General features: G+C 38.3%; 1 non-coding gene across 1 annotated transcript; it reads right to left on the bottom strand.

The window, feature by feature from the left end:
• Window positions 1-3,436: 3,436 nt before the first annotated feature.
• Window positions 3,437-3,544, bottom strand: LOC112732061 (small nucleolar RNA R71). Its single transcript, XR_003167802.1, has one exon. It is a non-coding gene; the product is annotated as a small nucleolar RNA R71 (small nucleolar RNA).
• Window positions 3,545-21,762: the final 18,218 nt, after the last annotated feature.

Below are 21,762 nucleotides of genomic sequence, written 5' to 3'. Positions count from 1 at the left end.
AATTGCGTTAGAAAGTAGACATCATGGGCTTTCCAGAAATATATAATAGTCCATACTTTGCTCGAGATTTGATGGCCCAAACAGGCGTTCCAAGTTAGCTCAAGAATTCTGGCGTTTAACTCCAAAACTGGCACAAAAGCTGGAGTTAAACGCCCAAACTGGCACAAAAGCTGGCGTTTAACTCCAAGAAAAGTCTCTACACGAAAATGCTTCAATGCTCAGCCCAAGCACACACCAAGTGGGCCCAGAAGAAGATTTCTGCATTAATTACCTATTTCTGTAACCCTAGCTACTAGTTTTCTATAAATAGGACCTTTTGCTATTGTATTTATATCTCTTTTACACACTTTCATATACTTTCATAGTTCTTTTCACGTTTGGGGGCTGGCCTCACGGCCATGCCTAGACCTTGTTCTTATGTATTTTCAACGGTGGAGTTTCTACACACCATAGATTAAGGTGTGGAGCTCTGCTGTTCTTCATGAATTAATACGAAGTACTATTGTTTTTCTATTCAACTCAAGTCTATTTCTTCTCCAAGATATTCATTCGTTCTTCAACTTGATGAATGTGATGATCCGTGACACTCATCATCATTCTCACCTATGAACATGTGCCTGACAACCACCTCTGTTCTACTAGCAATGGCTTGAATGTGTATCTCTTGGGTTTCTGATCTAAGATTGGAACCTTCGTGGTATAGGCTAGAATTAGTGGCAGCCATTCCTGAGATCCAGAAAGTCTAAACCTTGTCTGTGGTATTCCGAGTAGGATCTGGGAAGGAATGACTGTGACGAGCTTCAAACTCGCGATTGTGGGGCGTGTGACAAACGCAAAAGGATCAATGGATCCTATTCCGACATGATCGAGAACCGACAGCTGATTAGCCGATGTTGTGACAGAGCATCAGGACCATTTTCACTGAGAGAACGGGATGTAGCCATTGACAACGGTGATGCCCAACATAAAGCTTGCCATGGAAAGGACTATGAATGATTGGAAGAAGGCAATAGGAAAGCAGAGGTTCAAGGGGAACAAAGCATCTTCATACGCTTATCTAAAATCCACCAATGAATTACATAAGTATCCCTATCTTTATTTTATGTTTTATTTATCTTTTAATTATCAATTCTCCATAACCATTTGAATCTGCCTGACTGAGATTTACAAGATGACCATAGCTTGCTTCAAGCCGACAATCTCCGTGGGATCGACCCTTACTCACGTAAGGTTTATTACTTGGATGACCCAGTGCACTTGCTGGTTAGTTGTGTGGAATTGTGACAAAGTGTGATTCATATTTGAGAGCACCAAGTCTTTGGCGCCGTTGCCGGGGATTATTCGAGTTTGGACAACTGACGGTTCATCTTGTTGCTAGATTAGGTACTTTTCAGAATTTTTAAGAATGAATTCTAGAGTATCAAGGTGATGTTTTTACCATCACAAAAGCTGATTGATTCCCATCAATTTAGCTATTGAATGTAATGTCCTGCTGAAGCTTGGCCAAACATGTCTAATCTTTTTAGACTGAAGCTTTAGACTAACATTGCATGATTCCTGGAATTCTCATTAAAAGTTTTGATTCTCTTTATTTTCTTTTCCATATAAGTTTCGAAAATCACAAAAAAAAAATTTTAAATCATAAAACCAAAAATATTTTATGTTTCTTGTTTGAGTCTAGTATTAATTTTTAAGTTTGGTGTCAATTGCATGTTTCTGTTCTTCTTGCATTTTTCGAATTCATGCATGTTCTTCATTGATCTTCAAGTTGTTCTTGATGATTTCATTGCTCTGATCTTTAAATTCTCTTGTTTTGTATGTTTTGTTGTTTCTCATATGCATTCTCAATTTGTTAGTGTCTTTTATATGAAAATTTTTAAGTTTGGTGTCTTGCATGCATTGTTTATTTTATCTTAGTTGCATTCTTATTGTTTCTCATTATTAAAAATTCAAAAATATTTTCAAAATTGTGTCTTTTCAAGTCAATAATACAGAAAATTGAAGATTCAGAACATTCAGCAGAGGAATCAAACAAAAAAAGCTGGGCGTTCAAAACGCCCAGTGAAGAAGGAAAACTGGTGTTTAAACGCCAGCCAGGGTACCTGGCTGGGCGTTTAACGCCCAGAAAGGTAGAGATTTGGGCGTTAAATGCCAGAATGGGCACCATTCTGGGCGTTTAACGCCAGGATGACACTAGAGGGAAGATTTTGTTTTTAATTCACATTTTTTTTCAAGTTTTCATAATTTTTCAAAATCAAATCTTTTTCAAATCATATCTTTTCAATCATATCTCTTTCAAAATCAATTTCTTTCCATTTTATATTTATTTTTGCTATTTTCAAAAATCCTTGCTTCAATTAAAGATTTACTTCAAAATTTTCAAGTTGTTACTTGCCTATTAAGAAAGGATCAAACTTTAAATTTTAAAATCATATCTTTTAATTTCTTGATAGTCAAGTAATCAACTTTAATTTTAAAAAATTTCTTTTTCTAAATTGATTTTCAATCATATCTTTTCAAACATATCTTTTCAATCATATCTTTTTCAAAATTAATTTTTTCAATCATATCTTTTTTCTAATTTCAAAATCTTTTTCAAAAATCACTTTATTTCTTTCCCAATCTTAGTTTTCGAAAATCTCAATCAAATTTTCAAATTTCTTTTTAAAATCTTTTAATTTATTTTCGAAAATTCTTCCTCTCTTTTCACATCCTTCTATTTAAAGGACTAAGACTCCTCATCAAGGTGCAATTCGAACTTTGTCCCTCTTGATAAGTTCGAATTCCCTCTTTTCCACCTCCTCCTTCTATTCTTCTTCTCCTCTGACACCTCAAGGAATCTCTATACTGTGACATAGAGGATTCCCTACTTTCTTGTTCTCTTCTCTTTCATATGAGCAGGAACAAAGATAAAGGCATACTTGTTCAAGCTGATCCTGAACCTGAAAGGACCTTGAAGAGAAAGCTAAGAGAAGCTAAAGAACAATTCTCTTTAGAGGGCCTAACAGAACTCTTCAAAGAAGAAGAAACCATGGCAGCCGAAAACAACAACAATGCCAACAATGCAAGGAAGGTGTTTGGTGACTTTACTGCACCTACTCCTGATTTCTATGGGAGAAGCATCTCTATCCCTGCCATTGGAGCAAACAACTTTGAGCTTAAGCCTCAATTAGTTTCTCTAATGCAACAGAATTGCAAGTTTCATGGACTTCCATTGGAAGATCCTCATCAGTTCTTAGCTGAATTCTTGCAAATCTGTGACACTGTCAAGACCAATGGGGTTGACCCTGAAGTCTACAGACTTATGCTTTTTCCTTTTGCTGTAAGAGACAGAGCTAGAACATGGTTGGATTCACAACCTAAGAAAAGCCTAAACTCTTGGGAAAAACTAGTCAATACCTTCTTGACAAAGTTTTTTCAACCTCAAAAATTGAGTAAGCTTAGAGTGGAAGTCTAAACCTTTAGACAGAAGGATGGTGAGTCCTTCTATGAAGCTTGGGAGAGATACAAGCAATTGATCAGAAGGTGCCCTTCTGACATGCTTTCAGAATGGAGCATCATAGGAATCTTCTATGATGGTCTATCTGAACTATCCAAGATGTCATTGGATAGCTCTGCTGGAGGATCTCTTCATCTGAAGAAGACGCCTGCAGAAGCTCAAGAACTCATTGAAATGGTTGCAAATAACCAATTCATGTACACCTCTGAGAGGAATCCTGTGAATAATGGGACAACTCAGAAGAAAGGAGTTCTTGAGATTGATACTCTGAATGCCATATTGGCTCAGAATAAAATATTGACCCAACAAGTTAATATGATTTCTCAGAGTCTGTCTGGAATGTAAGCAGCAACAGGCAGTACTAAGGAAGCTTCCTCTGAAGAAGAAGCTTATGATCCTGAGAACCCAGCAATGGAAGAGGTGAATTACATGGGAGAACCCTATGGAAACACCTATAATCCTTCATGGAGAAATCACCCAAATCTCTCATGGAAGGATCAATAGAGACCTCAACAAGGTTTCAACAACAATAATGGTGGAAGAAACAGGTTTAGCAATAGCAAACCTTTTCCATCATCTTCTCAGCAACAGACAGAGAATTCTAAGTAGAGCCCCTCAACCATTGTCTCTGATCTAATCAAAACCACTCAAAGTTTCATGACTGAAACAAGGTCCTCCATTAGAAATTTGGAGGCACAATTGGGTCAGCTGAGTAAAAAAATTACTGAACTCCCTCATAGTACTCTCCCAAGCAATACAGAAGAGAATCCAAAGAGAGAGTGCAAGGCCATAACCACAACCCACACGGCCGAACCTGGAGAGGAGGAAGAGGCAGTGATCTCCACTGAGGAAGACCTCAATGGACGTCCACTGGCCTCCAAGGAGTTCCCTAATGAGGAACCATGGGAATCTGAGGCTCACACTGAGACCATAAAGATTCCATTGAATTTACTTCTGCCATTCATGAGCTCTGATGAGTATTCTTCCTCTGAAGAGGATGAAGATGTTACTGAAGAGCAAGTTGCTAAGTACCTTGGAGCAATCATGAAGCTAAATGCTAAGTTGTTTGGTAATGAGACTTGGGAGGATGAACCTCCATTGCTCATCAAAGGACTGGATGACTTGACTAGGCAGAGATTACCTCAAAAGAGACAAGACCCTGGAAAGTTCTCAATCCCTTGTACCATAGACACCATGACCTTTGAGAAGGCTTTGTGTGACCTAGGGTCAAGCATAAACCGTATGCCTCTCTCTGTAATGGAGAAGCTAGGGATCATTAAGGTACAAGCTACTAGAATCTCACTGGAGATGGCAGACAATTCAAAGAAACAAGCTTATGGACTTGTAGAGGATGTCTTGGTAAAGGTTGAAGACCATTACATCCCTGCTGATTTCATAGTCCTAGAGACTGGGAAGTGTATGGATGAATCCATCATCCTTGGCAGACCCTTCCTAGCCACAGTAAAAGCTGTGATTGATGTTGACAGAGGAGAATTGATCATTCAAGTGAATGGAGACTCCCTTGTGTTTAAAGCTCAAGGATATCCCTCTGTCACCATGGAGAGGAAGCACGAAGAGCTTCTCTCAATACAGAGTCAAACAAAGCCCCCACAGTCAAACTCTAAGTTTGGTGTTGGGAGGCCACAACCAAACTCTAAGTTTGATGTTGAACCCCCACATTCAAACTCTAAGTTTGGTGTTGGGAGGTTCCAACATTGCTCTGAACATCTGTGAGGCTCCATGAGAGCCACTGTCATGCTATTGACATTAAAGAAGCGCTTGTTGGGAGGCAACCCAATTTTTACTTATCTATGTTAAATTTCTATTTTTTATTGTTATTTTATGTTTTCTGTAGGTTGATGATCATGTGAAGTCACAAAAACAATTGAAAAAGCAAAAACAAAGTGAAAAATAGAATGAAAAACAGAACACCCTGGATGAGACAGTTACTGGCGTTTAAACGCCAATAAAGGTAGCAGAATGGGCGTTAAACGCCCAGTCTGGCACCATTCTGGCGTTTAACGCCAGAAATGGGCACCAGACTGGCGTTTAACGCCAAGAATGGGCAAGAAGATGGCGTTAAACGCCAGAAATGGGCAGCAGCCTGGCGTTTAATGCCAGGATTGGCAGAAAGGGGCGTTTTACACGCCACTTGGTGCAGGGATGAGATATCCTTGACACCTCAGGATCTGTGGACCCCACAGGATCCCCACCTACCCCACCTCTCTCTCTCTTCTTCACCTATTCACCAATCACCTCAATACCTCTTCCCCAAAAACCCTTCACCTATCAAATCCCACCATTCTCTTCACTACTCACATCCATCCTTCATAAAACCCCACCTACCTCACCATCCAAATTCAAACCACTTTTCCTTCCAAACCCACCCATAATGGCCGAACCATACACACCCCTCTCACCCCTATATAAACCCATCTTCACTCCTTCATTTTCACACAATCTAAACACCAATTTCCCCCTTGGCCGAAACACAAAGCCCACTCCATCTCCTCTATTTCTTCTTCTTCTACTCTCTTCTTTCTTCTTATGCTCGAGGACGAGCAACCTTCTAAGTTTGGTGTGGTAAAAGCTAAAGCTTTTTGTTTTTCCATAACCATTTATGACACCAAAGGCCAGAGAAACCTCTAGAAAGAGGAAAGGGAAGGCAAAAGCTTCCACCTCTGAGTCATGGGAGATGGAGAGATTCCTCTCAAGGGTGCATCAAGACCACTTCTATGAAGTTGTGGCCAAGAAGAAGGTGATCCACGAGGTCCCTTTTAAGCTCAAAAAGGGCGAATATCCGGAGATCCGACATGAGATCCGAAGAAGAGGTTGGTAAGTTCTCACCAACCCCATTCAACAAGTCGGGATCTTAATGGTTCAAGAGTTCTATGCCAATGCATGGATCACCAAGAACCATGATCAAAGTGTGAACCCGGACCCTAAGAAGTGGCTTACAATGGTTCGGGGGAATTACTTAGATTTTAGTCCGGAAAATGTAAGGTTGGCATTCAACTTGCCTATGATGCAAGGAGATGCACACCCATACACTAGAAGGGTCAACTTTGATCAAAGGTTGGACCAAGTCCTCATGGACATATGTGAAGAGGGCGCTCAATGGAAGAGAGATTCAAGAGGGAAGCCGGTTCAACTAAGAAGGCATGACCTCAAGCCCGTGGCTAGGGGATGGTTGGAGTTCATCCAACGCTCAATCATTCCCACTAGCAACCGGTCCGAAGCTATTATAGACCGGGCTATCATGATACATAGCATCATGATTGGAGAGGAAGTGGAAGTTCATGAGGTTATATCCCAAGAACTCTACAAGGTGGCGGACAAGTCCTCTCCTTTGGCAAGGTTAGCCTTCCCTCATCTCATTTGTCACCTTTGCAATTCGGTTGGAATTGACATAGAGGGAGACATTCTCATTGATGAGGACAAACCCATCACTAAGAAAAGGATGGAGAAAACAAGAGAACCTCATCAAGAGCATGAGGAAATTCCTCATCATGAAATCCCTGAGATTCCTCAAGGGATGCATTTTCCTCCACAAAACTATTGGGAGCAAATCAACACCTCCCTAGGAGAATTAAGTTCCAACATGGGACAACTAAGGGTGGAGCACCAAGAGCATTCCATCCTCCTCCATGAAATTAGAGAAGATGAAAGAACCATGAGAGAAGAGCAACAAAGGCAAGGAAGAGACATTGAGGATGCTCAAGCACTCCATAAGATCTTCAAGAGGAAGAACAAGCCGCCATCACTAAGGTGGACCCGTTCTTTAATTTCCTTGTTCTTTATTTTCTGTTTTTTGAAAATTGTACTCTATGTTTATTTATGTTTGTGTCTTTATTACATGATCATTAGTGTCTAAGTGTCTATGCCTTAAAGCTATGAAAATAAATCCATCACCTTTCTTAAATGAAAAATGTTTTTAATTGAAAAATAAAAAGAAGTACATGAATTTTGAATTTTAAAACAGTTTAATTATTTTGATGTGGTGGCAATGCTATTATTTTTCTGAATGAATGCTTGAACAGTGCATACTTTTGAATTTGATTGTTTATGAATGTTAAAATTGTTGGCTCTTGAAAGAATGAAAGGAAAAAGAGAAATGTTATCTGATGATCTGAAAAATCATAAAATTGATTCTTGAAGCAAGAAAAAGCAGTGAAAAGCTTGCAAAAAAAAAAAGCAAGCAGAAAAAGCCAATACCTCTTTAAACCAAAAGGCAAGGGTGATAAAAAGGATCCAAGGCTTTGAGCATCAGTGGATAGGAGGGCTCACAGGAATAAAATCCTGGCCTAAGCGGCTAAACCAAGCTGTCCCTAACCATGTGCTTGTGGCGTGAAGGTGTCAAGTGAAAACTTGAGACTGAGCGGTTAAAGTCGAGGTCCAAAGCAAAAAGAAGAGTGTGCTTAAGAACCCTGGACACCTCTAATTGGGGACTCTAGCAAAGCTGAGTCACAATCTGAAAAGGTTCACCCAGTTATGTGTCTGTGGCATTTATGTATCCGGTGGTAATACTGGAAAACAAAGTGCTTAGGGCCACGGCCAAGACTCATAAAGTAGCTGTGTTCAAAAATCAACATACTTAACTAGGAGAATCAATAACACTATCTGGATTCTGAGTTCCTATAGATGCCAATCATTCTGAACTTCAAGGGATAAAGTGAGATGCTAAAACTGTTCAGAAGCAAAAAGCTAAAAGCCCCGCTCATCTAATTAATACTGATCTTCATAGATGTTTTTGGAATTCATTGTATATTCTCTTCTTTTTATCCTATTTTATTTTCGGTTTCTTGGGGACAAGCAACAATTTAAGTTTGGTGTTGTGATGAGCGGATAATTTATACGCTTTTTGGCATTGTTTTTAGTATGTTTTTAGTATATTTTAATTAGTTTTTATTATGTTTTTATTAGTTTTTAAATAAAAATCATTCTTCTGGACTTTACTATGAGTTTGTGTGTCTTTCTGTGATTTCAGGTATTTTCTGGCTGAAATTGAGGGACCTGAGCAAAAATCTGATTCAGAGGCTGAAAAAGGACTGCAAATGCTGTTAGATTCTGATCTCCCTGCACTCAAAGTGGATTTTCTGGAGCTACAGAAGCCCAATTGGCGCACTCTCAATTGCGTTGGAAAGTAGACATCCTGGGCTTTCCAGCAATATATAATAGTCCATACTTTGCCCGAGATTTGATGGCCCAAACAGGCATTCCAAGTCAGCTCAAGAATTCTGGCGTTTAACTCCAAAATTGGCACAAAAGCTGGAGTTAAACGCCCAAACTGGCACAAAAGCTGGCGTTTAACTCCAAGAAAAGTCTCTACATGAAAATGCTTCAATGCTCAGCCCAAGCACACACCAAGTGGGCCCGGAAGAAGATTTCTGCATTAATTACCTATTTCTGTAACCCTAGGCTACTAGTTTTCTATAAATAGGACCTTTTGCTATTGTATTTATATCTCTTTTACACACTTTCATATACTTTCATAGTTCTTTTCACGTTTGGGGGCTGGCCTCACGGCCATGTCTAGACCTTGTTCTTATGTATTTTCAACGGTGGAGTTTCTACACACCATAGATTAAGGTGTGGAGCTCTGCTGTTCTTCATGAATTAATACGAAATACTATTGTTTTTCTATTCAACTCAAGTCTATTTCTTCTCCAAGATATTCATTCGTTCTTCAACTTGATGAATGTGATGATCCGTGACACTCATCATCATTCTCACCTATGAACATGTGCCTGACAACCACCTCTATTCTACTAGCAATGGCTTGAATGCGTATCTCTTGGGTTTCTGATCTAAGATTGGAACCTTCGTGGTATAGGCTAGAATTAATGGCAGCCATTCCTGAGATCTGGAAAGTCTAAACCTTGTCTGTGGTATTCCGAGTAGGATCTGGGAAGGAATGACTGTGACGAGCTTCAAACTCGTGATTGTGGGGCGTGTGACAGACGCAAAAGGATCAATGGATCCTATTCCGACATGATCGAGAACTGACAGCTGATTAGTCGATGTTGTGACAGAGCATCAGGACCATTTTCACTGAGAGGACGGGATGTAGCCATTGACAACGATGATGCCCAACATAACGCTTGCCATGGAAAGGAGTATGAATGATTGGAAGAAGGCAATAGGAAAGCAGAGGTTCAAGGGGAACAAAGCATCTTAATACGCTTATCTGAAATCCACCAATGAATTACATAAGTATCCCTATCTTTATTTTATGTTTTATTTATCTTTTAATTATCAATTCTCCATAACCATTTGAATCTGCCTAACTGAGATTTACAAGATGACCATAGCTTGCTTCAAGCCGACAATCTCCGTGGGATCGACCCTTACTTACGTAAGGTTTATTACTTGGACGACCCAGTGCACTTGCTGGTTAGTTGTGCGGAATTGTGACAAAGTGTGATTCACGTTTGAGAGTACCACCTCCCAACACCAAACTTAGAGTTTGAATGTGGGGGTTTTGTTTGACTCTGTATTGAGAGAAGCTTTTCATGCTTCCTTTCCATGGTTACAGAAGGAGAACCTTGTGTCTTACAGTTTACAATGTCTGCAAACCACAGAGCTTCCTGAATAGCAAACAATTGCTCATCCGGAAAGGTTTCAGAGATCTCAGTAGGAGGGAGGGATGCTCCTGCTACTGGTTCTATCCGGGACAGGTGATCAGCTACTTGATTCTCTGTCCCTTTTCTGTCTCTTATTTCTATATCAAACTCTTGCAGAAGCAACACCCATCTTATGAGCCTGGGTTTTGAATCCTGCTTTGTGAGTAGATATTTAAGAGCAGCATGGTCAGTATACACAATCACTTTTGATCCTACTAAGTATGATCTAAACTTGTCAATGGCATAAACCACTGCAAGCAATTCTTTTTCTGTGGTTGTGTAATTTTTCTGGGCATCATTTAAAATGCGGCTAGCATAATAAATGACATGCAGAAGCTTGTTATGCCTCTGTCCCAGTACTGCACCAATGGCATGGTCACTGGCATCACACATTAGTTCAAATTGTAATGTCCAGTCTGGTGCAGAAATAACTGGTGCTGTGACCAGCTTAGCTTTCAGAATTTCAAACGCCTGCAGACACTCTGTGTCAAACACAAATGGCGTGTCAGCAGCTAGCAGATTGCTCAGAGGTTTTGCAATTTTTGAAAAATCCTTTATAAACCTCCTATAGAATCCTGCATGCCCCAGAAAGCTTCTGATTGCCTTAACATTGGTAGGTGGTGGTAATTTTTCAATTACCTCTACCTTAGCTTGATCTACCTCTATTCCCTTGTTCGAAATCTTGTGCCCAAGGACAATCCCTTCAGTCACCATAAAGTGACATTTTTACCAGTTTAAAACCAGGTTAATCTCTTGGCATTTTTTCAGAACCAGTGTCAGGTGATCAAGACAGGAGCTGAATGAGTCTCCATATACTAAGAAGTCATCCATGAAGACTTCCAGAATATTTTTCACCATATCAGAGAAAATAGAGAGCATGCATCTCTGAAAGGTTGCAGGTGCATTACACAGCCCAAATGGCATCCTTCTGTAGGCAAATACTCCAGATGGACATGTGAATGCTGTTTTCTCTTGATCCTGGAGATCTACTGTAATTTGGTTGTAGCCTGAATAGTCATCCAAAAAATAGTAATAATCCTGACCTGCTAGTCTTTCTAGCATCTGGTCTATGAATGGTAAAGGAAAATGATCATTACTGGTGGCTGTATTGAGCCTTCTATAGTCAATACACATGTGCCACCCTGTAACTGTTCTTGTAGGAACCAGTTCATTTTTTTCATTATGATCCACTGTCATGCCTCCCTTTGTGGGGACAACTTGGACAGGGCTCACCCAGGGGCTATCAAAAATAGGATAAATAATCCCAGCCTCCAGTAACTTGGTGACTTCTTTCTGCACCACTTCCTTTATGGCTGGATTTAGCCGCCTCAGTGGTTGAACCACTAGCTTAGCATCATCCTCCAATAGGATCTTGTGCATGCATCTTGCTGGGCTGATGCCCTTAAGGTCACTTATGGACCACCCAAGAGCTGTCTTGTGTGTCCTTAGCACTTGAAGTAGCGCTTCCTCTTCCAGGGGATTTAAAGCAGAGCTTATGATCACTGAAAAAGTGTCACCTTCTCCCAGAAATACATATTTCAGGGATGGTGGTAATGGTTTGAGCTCGGGTTTAGGAGGTTTTTTCTCTTCCTGAGGAAGTTTCAGAGGCTCTTTCAATTCCTCTGAATCCTCCAGATCAGGCTGAACATCTTTAAAAATGTCCTCTAGCTCTGATTCGAGACTCTCAGTCATATTGACCTCTTCCACCAGGGAGTCAATAATATCAACGCTCAGGCAGTCGTCTGATGTGTCTGGATGTTGCATAGCTTTGACAACATTCAACTTAAACTCATCCTCATTGACTCTCAGGGTTATCTCCCCTTTTTGGACGTCAATGAGGGTTCGTCCAGTTGCTAGGAATGGTCTTCTTAGAATGAGAGTTGCACTCTTGTGCTCCTCCATTTCCAGCACTACAAAGTCAGTAGGGAAGGCAAATGGCCCAACCTTGACAATCATGTCCTCAATTATGCCTGATGGATGGAGCCATCAGTAAGTTGAAGACAGATCCGGGTTGGTTTGACCTCTTCAGTCAAGCCAAGCTTTCTGATAGTGAATGCAGGGATTAGGTTGATGCTTGCCCCAAGATCACATAAAGCTGTCTTGGTGCAATTACCCTCTAATATGCATGGTATCATAAAGCTCCCGTGATCTTTAAGCTTTTCTGGGAAGCTTTTCAGAATGACTGCATTGCATTCTTCAATGAGGAGAACTCTTTCAGTTTCTCTCCAATCCTTCTTATGACTCAAGATATCTTTCATGAACTTGGCATAAGAGGGTATTTGCTCAAGTGCCTCTGCAAACAGAATCTTTATTTCAAGAGTCCTGAGATAGTCTACAAAGCGGGAAAATTGCTTATCCTGCTCCTCTTGGCAGAGTTTTTGAGGATAAGGCATCTTGGCTTTGTATTCCTCAACCTTGGTTGCTGCAGGTTTATTTCCTACAGAAGTGGTTGGAGAAGCCTTTTTAGAGGGGTTATTATCAGCACTTGTGTGTGTCTGATCCCTCACTGGCGTTTAAATGCCAGGGTTGGAAGCTTGATTGGCTTGGACGCCAACTTCCTACCTGTTTCTGGTGTCTGAATGCCAGAAATGAGCTTCCATTGGGCGTTTGACGCCAGCTCCTTGCCTGTTCCTGGCGTTTAAATGCCAGAACTGCGCGTGGGTTGGGCGTTTAACGCCAACCTTGCATCCTTTTCTGGCGTTTGAACGCCAGATTTATTCCTCTCTGGGCCCTTACTGTCCTCAGAGGGATTTTGGATAATATTTTGCTCATCCTCTGTCAGTTGTTCTTTTCTTAGCTTTCTGTTACTCTGAAGTGAGGTATTTAATGTTTTTCCGCTTCTTAATTGAATTGCCTGGCACTCTTATGTTATCTGCTTTGATAACTGCTATTTTGTCTGATTCAATTGTGCCTCCATATTTTTATTAGCATTTTTAGTGTCTTGTAACATCTCCTTGAATTCTGCTAGCTGTTTTGTTAGAAAGCACAATTGTTGATTGAGTTCAGCAACTTGTTCTGGAGGACCAAGTTCAGTAGACACTACTTTGGCTTCTTCTTTTATGGAGGACCCACTACTTATGTACAGATGCTGATTTCTAGCAACTATATCAATAATCTCTTGAGCCTCTTCAATAGTTTTTCTCATGTGTATAGATCCACCAGATGAGTGGTCTAGAGATATCTGAGCTCTTTCTGTAAGCCCATAGTAGAAGATGTCTAATTGCACCCACTCTGAAAACATTTCAGAGGGGCATTTCCTTAGCATCCCTCTGTACCTCTCTTAGGCATTGTAAAGAGATTCATTATCCTCTTGTTTAAAGCCTTGGATGTCCAGCCTTAGCTGTGTCATCCTTTTTGGAGGGAAATATTGATTCAGGAATTTGTCTGATAACTGTTTCCATGTTCTTATGCTTGCTGTGGGTTGGTTATTTAACCACCTTTTAGCTTGATCTTTTACAGCAAACGGAAACAGTAACAACCTGTATACATCCTGATCTACCTCCTTGTCATGCACTGTGTTATCAATTTGCAAGAACTGCACCAGAAACTCAGAAGGTTCTTCCTGTGGAAGACCGGAATACTGGTAATTTTACTGCACCATGACAATGAGCTGAGGATTTAGCTCAAAACTGCTTGCTTTGATGGGAGGTATACAGATGCTACTCCCATATGCAGCAGTAATGGGGTTAGTATATGACCCCAGAGTCCTTCTGGACTGTTCATTACCACTTAGGTCCATGATGGAGAAAGGGAGATGACGCGGATTGCAAATAATTTTTTTTGAAAACCGAAATTAAAATAAAATAAAATAAATGAAAAATTTACTATATTTCCAAAAATTAGAAGAAAAAGAAATAAAAGAAAATTGAAAACTAAATTAATTAATTAAAAAGATTTGAAAAAGATGTGTGTGAGGATTTTCGAAAAAAAATGAAGGGAGAGAAATTGGTTAGGAAATTTTGAAAAAGATATGTCTTAAAATTAAAGATACTTGTAAGAAAATAAAATAAAATAAAATAAATAAAAAAAGAAAAAATATGAAAAAGATTTGATTTTAAGATTTGAGATTAGAAAAGATAAGATAAGTTAGGTAAGAGAAGATAAGGAATTTAAATTAAAAAGTTTTGAAATTTAAATTTTAAATTTGAAAATTAAATTTTGAAATTTGAAATTTGAAATTTGAAATTTTGAAAATTAAAATTTGAAAATTGAAATTTGAAAGTTGAAATTTGAAAGTTGAATTTTGAATTTTCGAAAAAGTCAACAATATAAGATAAGGATTTGAAAAAGATTTAAATTTTGAAAAGATTTGATTTTTAAATTTGAAAATTAGATTTTGAATTTTAAATTTTGAAATTTGAATTTTGAAATTTTGAAAGTTGAAATTTGAAATTTGAAAGAAGATAAGATAAAATTTTGAAAAAGATATGATTTTTTTTGAAAAAAATTTGAATTTTGAAATTTTTAAAACTAAGATATGATACAATAGAAATTTTAAAATAAAAATCTGAATTTTTTTGAAAAAATTTCGAAATATTTGCTCAAAAATAGTTAGAAAAAATATTTTTTTTGATTTTTGAATTTTATGATGAAAAAGAAAAACACACAAAAGACACACAACTTAAAATTTTTAGATCTAATGCTCCTTGTTTTCAAAAATTTTGGAGGAAAAACACCAAGGAACACCAAACTTAAAAATTTTAAGATGAAAACACAAGGAAGACTCAAGAACACTTTAAAGACTCACAAGAACAACAAGAACATGAAGAAAGAACACCAAACTTAAAATTTTTAGAAAACCAAAATAAAATTTTTGAAAACTAAAGAAAAGTTAACAGGAGAACACCAAACTTAAAGTTTGGCACAAGATTTATTCAAAGAAAAATTATTTTTGAAAAGATTTTAGAAAGAAAATTCCCAATTACCAAGAACATAAGCACACTGCTCTAGCCAATTGAGCTATAAATTTAAAGTGTTTTAATAAAGGTATTTAATGTATAAATTTTTATTTTTAATTAAATTTTTTTTGGATACTAATAATTCGAAAATGCACAAGAAAAACAAGAAAAGACACAAAACAAGACAAACCAAAGATCAAACAAGGAAAATAAACAAGAACAACTTGAAGATTAAGAAAGAACAATGAACACAAATTCGAAAATTTAAAAGAAAGTAGAAACATGCAATTGACACCAAACTTAAAATATGAAACTAAACTCAAACAGAAAAACTCAATTATCAGTTTATAAAATTTTCGAAAAATTTAAAAAGAAAAAATAAGGATTTAAAAAAAGAAATTTCAACCAAAAACAATAATAGAAGACTCTAAACCAAAAAGAAAAATTTTTCCTAATCTAAGCAACAAAATAAACCGTCAGTTGTCCAAACTCGAACAATCCCCGACAACGGCGCCAAAAACTTGGTGCACGAAATTGTGATTCACACTTTTCACAACTCCGCACAACTAACCAGCAAGTGCACTGGGTCGTCCAAGTAATACCTTACGTGAGTAAGGGTCGATCCCACGGAGATTGTTGGCTTGAAGCAATCTATGGTTATCTTGTAAATCTTAGTCAGGATATCAATTATAATTATCAGTTTGGATTGCGAAAAATAAAAGAGCATGAATTAAATACTTGTTATGCAGTAATGGAGAATATGTTGGAGTTTTGGAGATGCTTTGTCTTCTGAATCTCTGCTTTCCCCTGTCTTCTTCTTCACGTACGCAAGGTTCCTCCTATGGCAAGCTGTGTGTTGGTGGATCACCGTTGTCAATGGCCACCATCCGTCCTCTCAGTGAAAATGGTCCAGGTGCGCTGTCACCGCACGGCTAATCATCTGTCGGTTCTCACTCATGCTGGAATAGGATCCATTGATCCTTTTGCATCGGTCACTACGCCCAACCTTTGTGAGTTTGAAGCTCATCACAGTTATTCAATCCCTGAATCCTACTTGGAATACCACAGACAAGGTTTAGACTTTCCAGATTCTCAAGAATGCTGCCAATGGATTCTAGCTTATACCACGAAGATTCTGATTAAGGAATCCAAGAGATAATCATTCAATCGAAGGTAGAACGGAGGTGGTTGTCAGGCACGCGTTCATAGGTTGAGAATGGTGATGACTGTCACGGATCATCACATCCATCATATTGAAGTGCGAATGAACATCTTAGATAGAAACAAGCGTGTTTGAATAGAAAACAGAAATAATTGCATTAATTCATCGGGACACAACAGAGCTCCTCACCCCCAACAATGGAGTTTAGAGACTCATGCCATCAAAGAGTACAAAGTTCAGACCTAAAAATGTCATGAGGTGCAAAATAAATCTCTAAAAGTTGTTTAAATAATAAACTAGTAACCTAGGTTTACAGAAAATGAGTAAACTAAGATAGATAGTGCAGAGATCCACTTCTGGGGCCCACTTGGTGTGTGCTGGGGCTGAGACTTGAGCTTTACACGTGCCTAGGCTGTTTCTAGAGTTAAATGCCAGGTTGTAACTTGTTTCTGGCGTTTAACTCTAACTTGTAACCTGTTTCTGGTGTTTAACGCCAGAATGCAACATGGAACTGGCGTTGAACGCCAGTTTACGTCATCTATCCTTGAGAAAAGTATGGACTATTATATATTTCTGGAAAGCCCTGGATGTCTACTTTCCAACACAACTGAGAGCGCGCCAATTGGAATCCTGTAGCTCCAAAAAATCCATTCCGAGTTCAGGGAGGTCAGAATCCAACAGCATCAGCAGTCCTTTTTCAGCCTGAATCAGATTTTTGCTCAGCTCCCTCAATTTTAGCCAGAAAATACCTGAAATTACAAAAAAACACAAAAACTCATATTAAAGTCCAAAAATGTGATTTTTATTTAAAAACTAATAAAAATATAATAAAAAGTGACTAAAACATATTAAAAACTACCTACAAACAATGCCAAAAAGCGTATAAATTATCCGCTCATCAAGAAGGCACGACCTCAATCTGACACCTAGGAGCTTCAAAAAAGGACAGCAAGTGCTCCTCTACAACTCCAAATTAAGACTTTTCCTTGGAAAACTCAAATAAAGGTGGTCAAGACCCTTTCTTGTCACAAAGGTCTCGCCGTATGGACACATAGAAATCATGGACGAAAGTTCAAGGAGGAGTTTCACTGTGAACGGACAAAGGCTCAAGCACTACATGGGCAACATGGGGGAAAGCCCCAACATGAAATATCATCTCAACTGATGGAGAAATCGTTGAGCTAGCGACGCTAAAAGAGCGCTTCGTTGGGAGGCAACCCAACCTAAGGTAGTTTCCTTTTCAAGATCATCTCAATAAAGGGTACAAGAAGTTTTTCCTGTATTGTGAGGAGCTAAGTTTGGTGTTGCACACCAAAACAATCCAAGAGTGAATGTGTAATTCAAATTTTTGTGTTCCACCAAAGATTTCAGTTAGAATCACATTACACCTCTTCAATGGCAAGTTGCTAGCCCCAACCAATCAGGGAAACCACTTAACAATAGTTTAGTTTCTAGTTCATAGTCGTTTTATTAATAAAAGCACATGAGGTTCTCTGCATGTATTCAATCTGTGCATTAGGCAAGGAACTAAGTTTGGTGTTCACACACCAAAATTAAGTTCAGAAATTCACAAGCATACATGCATGCTAACTATTTCTCAAGTGCTTTGGGAACAAGCAACTTCCAATAACTTTGCAGGAATTCAATCAATCTTCTGGAAAAACAGTGCACCATCATCCAAGGAGGCGAAGAAGGATGCAGAAGCTATGGATGATGACAACAAGGGGATAGCTAGAAGGCACCACCAAAAGGTTGTATTGTTACTTGATTCCATATGCTTGGAAATGCTCAAATTGGAAGTCTGAATGTGCCCATGATTAATAGTTACTCTTTAGTTTAAATCACTAGAATTTAATGTTTGTTTTCCTTGCTTTTGTCATATGTGTGCTGGTCCAGGTTACCTGTTTTCATTTTCATTCTACTTACTTGTATGCTTGCCCTTTGAATTCAATGAAAGAAAATGTTATGAAAGAAACTAGAGTAGGGTTCATATGGTGAAGTAAGTCCTCAAAATTTGTGGGTGGTAATAGATTAGCTAAGTTGGATCACCTATAAGGTATGAGGGCACTTATGTGTATTGAATTACATGCTTGAAACACATCCTATGAGATTAGCCAAACAACAAGATCCTCATAAGAAAAAGAAAAAGAACAATAAGAGTTGAAAAAGAAAGAAAAGTAATAAGAAATAAGGCTAGGCACCAAGGGCTTGAATCTTGAGGGATATGTCTGTGGTGTTCTTGTACCAAGGATCTTCTTGGATGAATAAGTTCTTAGGAGTGCTTCATCACTTGGTAACTTGGGTTAACTAACCCGGGATTACCAACTGAAAATCCACTATCAAGAGCAACCTTGCTACAGAACATTTAGTAACCCAAAGTGGTGCTGGACACTAAGGCCTCAAGGAAAGAAAATAAGAAACCATGTGCCTGTGGTGTGCATGTATGGAGGAGAGAGACTTGAGGGAGTAAGTCCTTAGGGGTGTTTCAACACCTAGCACCTTGAACCAACTGGTTCGGGAGTGTTGGCTGAAAGCTTATTTTAAAGAGTCGCCCCCTCACAGAGCACTTAGCCTCAGGATGCAATAAACCCTGAGAAAAAAAAGGGGGAGGATCAAAGAATAAGGATCTCATAGGATACAATCAAGCAAATATTCAAGAGCATGATAAGGACCTGGAAACCAGTAAAGGAATAAACCTAAGTTGCTATGCATGAAACCCCATAAACCAAGAGCTTTACTTCTATAATAAGAACTTGTTTCTCGTTTTTTCATTGATCATTCTGATGTTTCAGTACTTGATTAGGGACAAGTGATGAACGGGCTTTTGTGTGGTTTAGAATTCACAAATGAAATCTCGTTGTAAAGTATAGTTTCTAAACCAACAATAATCCTTTCATACAAAAATTTGCTTGTCACAAGTACAAACCCCTAAATTTATAAACCGAAGTATTGAACCTCGGGTCGTTCTCCCTAGGAATTGCAATAAAGTGTTCTTGTTATTGGTTATGAAGTATGTTTGGGGTTTTGAGATTTTAGACAAGAAATATAAATGGCAAAGAAAATAAACTAACAACTAACAAAGCTCTTGGCAAGGTATGAGAACTAGAAGTCCTATCCTAGTTATCCTCCTCAATTGTGACCACAAATTATCCATTGCTACCACTTAGTTAACCTCTAACCATGGAGGAAAGTCAAGTGGATGAATCAACTTAATTCCACAAGTCCTAGCCAACTCCCAAGGGAAAGACTAGCTTTAGTGGTATCCAAATCAATTAGCAACTTCTAATTATCAATCAACAAAGGAATTAGATAACTCAAGCGTCACTAATTACTCTACCTAGGCCAAGAGGAACAAAATCTATACTAAAATCCAACCAAGCATTTTATCAAACACTTGGAAGGCATAAAAGGAAAACATAGTAAATTGCAAGGAATGTAAATCTACACTACTCAATTGCAAGGAATTAAACAACAACAAAATCAAATCAACAATAAAGGAACATGAATCATAAATTGCATTAAAGGAAAATAGAAGAAGAAAGAGTGCATCAACAACAAAGTAAGCAATTACAAGAATGAGATACAAAATTAGAGAGAGAAAGAGTAGAGGAACAAGAAATTGTAAAGGAAAAGTAAATCAAAGCATGAATTAAACCTAGATCTAAGAAATTCTAGTCCTAATTCTAGAGAGAAAAGGGAGCTTCTCTCTCTAGAAACTAAACTACATGATGCTAACACTTCAAAACAATTGCTCTCCCCTTTGCCCTAGCTTGAATTCTGCATGAAATAGCATTAGAAATGAGTTGGGTTGGGCCCAAAGTGCTTCAGAAATCGCTGGGGGCGATTTCACTTTAGTGGGCCACGAGCATCATCAGCGTGCACGCGTACATGGCGCATGCGCGCCCCTGAATGCGAATTAATATATGGCAAATTTTATATCATTTTGAAGCCCCGGAAGTTAGCTTTCCAACGCAATTGGAACCGCCTCATTTGGACCTTTGTATCTCAAGTTATGGTCGATTGAGTGCAAAGAGGTCGGACTTGACAGCTTTACGGTTCCTTCATTTCTTCATGAGTTCTCCCACTTTGCATATTTTTCTCTTCACTTCTTCCATCCAATACTTGCCCTATGAACCTGAAATCACTCAATAAATATATCAAGGCATCGAATGGAATTAAAGTGAATTAAATTTAGCTATTTTAAGGCCTAAAAAGCATGTTTTCACATTTAAGCACAAATCAAGGGAGAATTACAAAACCATGTTATTTCATTGAATAAATGTGGGAAAAGGTGATAAAATCCCCCAAATTAAGCACAAGATAAACCACAAAATTGGGGTTTATCAAATCTCTCTACACTTAAACTAAGCATGTCCTCATGCTAAAATCAAGAAAGAAGCAAAAGGGACATCAACATTTATTCAATGCAAACTAACTACATGCAACCTATCTATATGAATGCATCCACTTAGTCAAAATAAATCAATTTCCAAGAATACATATACAAACACAAGGGCTAAGGCAATAGCAATCACTCAACCCACAATTGAATTGAATTATTAAAAAGATTTTACAAACTTGCAAGAAAAGAGATGATCATGGGTGGAAACATGTAATTGAGCAATCGAACCCTCACCGGATGTGTATCCGCTCTAGTCACTCAAGTGTATGGGGTTGATTCACTCAATCCTCCCCTAATCATGTTTTCCAAGATTTGTTTTTCATCTAACAATCAACAATTATTTCATGCATGCATACAAATATCATGAGGACTTCCCATAGGTTGTAATGGGGTTAGGGTCAAGGTAGGATGCATATGGTCAAGTGGGCATGAGATTTGAATCTTTGATTAACTTAAACTTTCCACCTAACCTATGACAACCTATACAATTCTAAACAAATCTAACTACCAATTCTTCACTTTTTCACACACTCATGCATTCTCTTTTTGATCACACTACAACAAATAAGGGTTTTCGCAACGGTCAAAAACCGTTGTCATAGATCAGAAAACCGTTCCTAAAACTTTAGGCAACGCTTTGGCAACGGTTTTTGACCTGTGGTATATGCGGCCGTTACCAATGCTCAAAGGCAACGATTTTATACCTAAGGCAACGACAACCAAAAAACCGTTGCCATAGTTACTAGCATAGACAACGGTTTTGACAACAATTTTTAAAGAACGGTTTAGAACCGTTACTGGATAGGCAACGGTTTAAAACCGTTCTCTTTGATGATGTAACGGTTTAAAACCGTAACTGGATAGACAACGGTTTTAAATTGTTGTAATTTTGTTGTTCATAAAGACAACGGTTTAAAAGCGTTGCCTTTGGTGGTGTTTTTTGCAACGGTTTTTAATACCATTGTCATTTTGTAACTGTCTTTGACAACGGTTTTAATACCATTGCCTTTTGTGACTTTTGGCAACAGTTTTTTATAACTATATTATTCTTTATTTACAATAGTTTTCTCATGTTGCATTGAAATTAGTTCCAACTATTTTTTTTAAATTTAATGTTAATAAACAAGGTTAAACTATTTGAATCAAATTACTAAAGAAAACTAATTGAACACTTACCA

This window comes from Arachis hypogaea, chromosome 12, assembly GCF_003086295.3.
Source record: "Arachis hypogaea cultivar Tifrunner chromosome 12, arahy.Tifrunner.gnm2.J5K5, whole genome shotgun sequence".
Classification (NCBI taxonomy): Eukaryota; Viridiplantae; Streptophyta; class Magnoliopsida; order Fabales; family Fabaceae; genus Arachis; species Arachis hypogaea.
The sequence above is the reverse complement of the archived record's forward strand: the minus strand, read 5'-3'. Positions and strand labels throughout refer to the sequence as shown.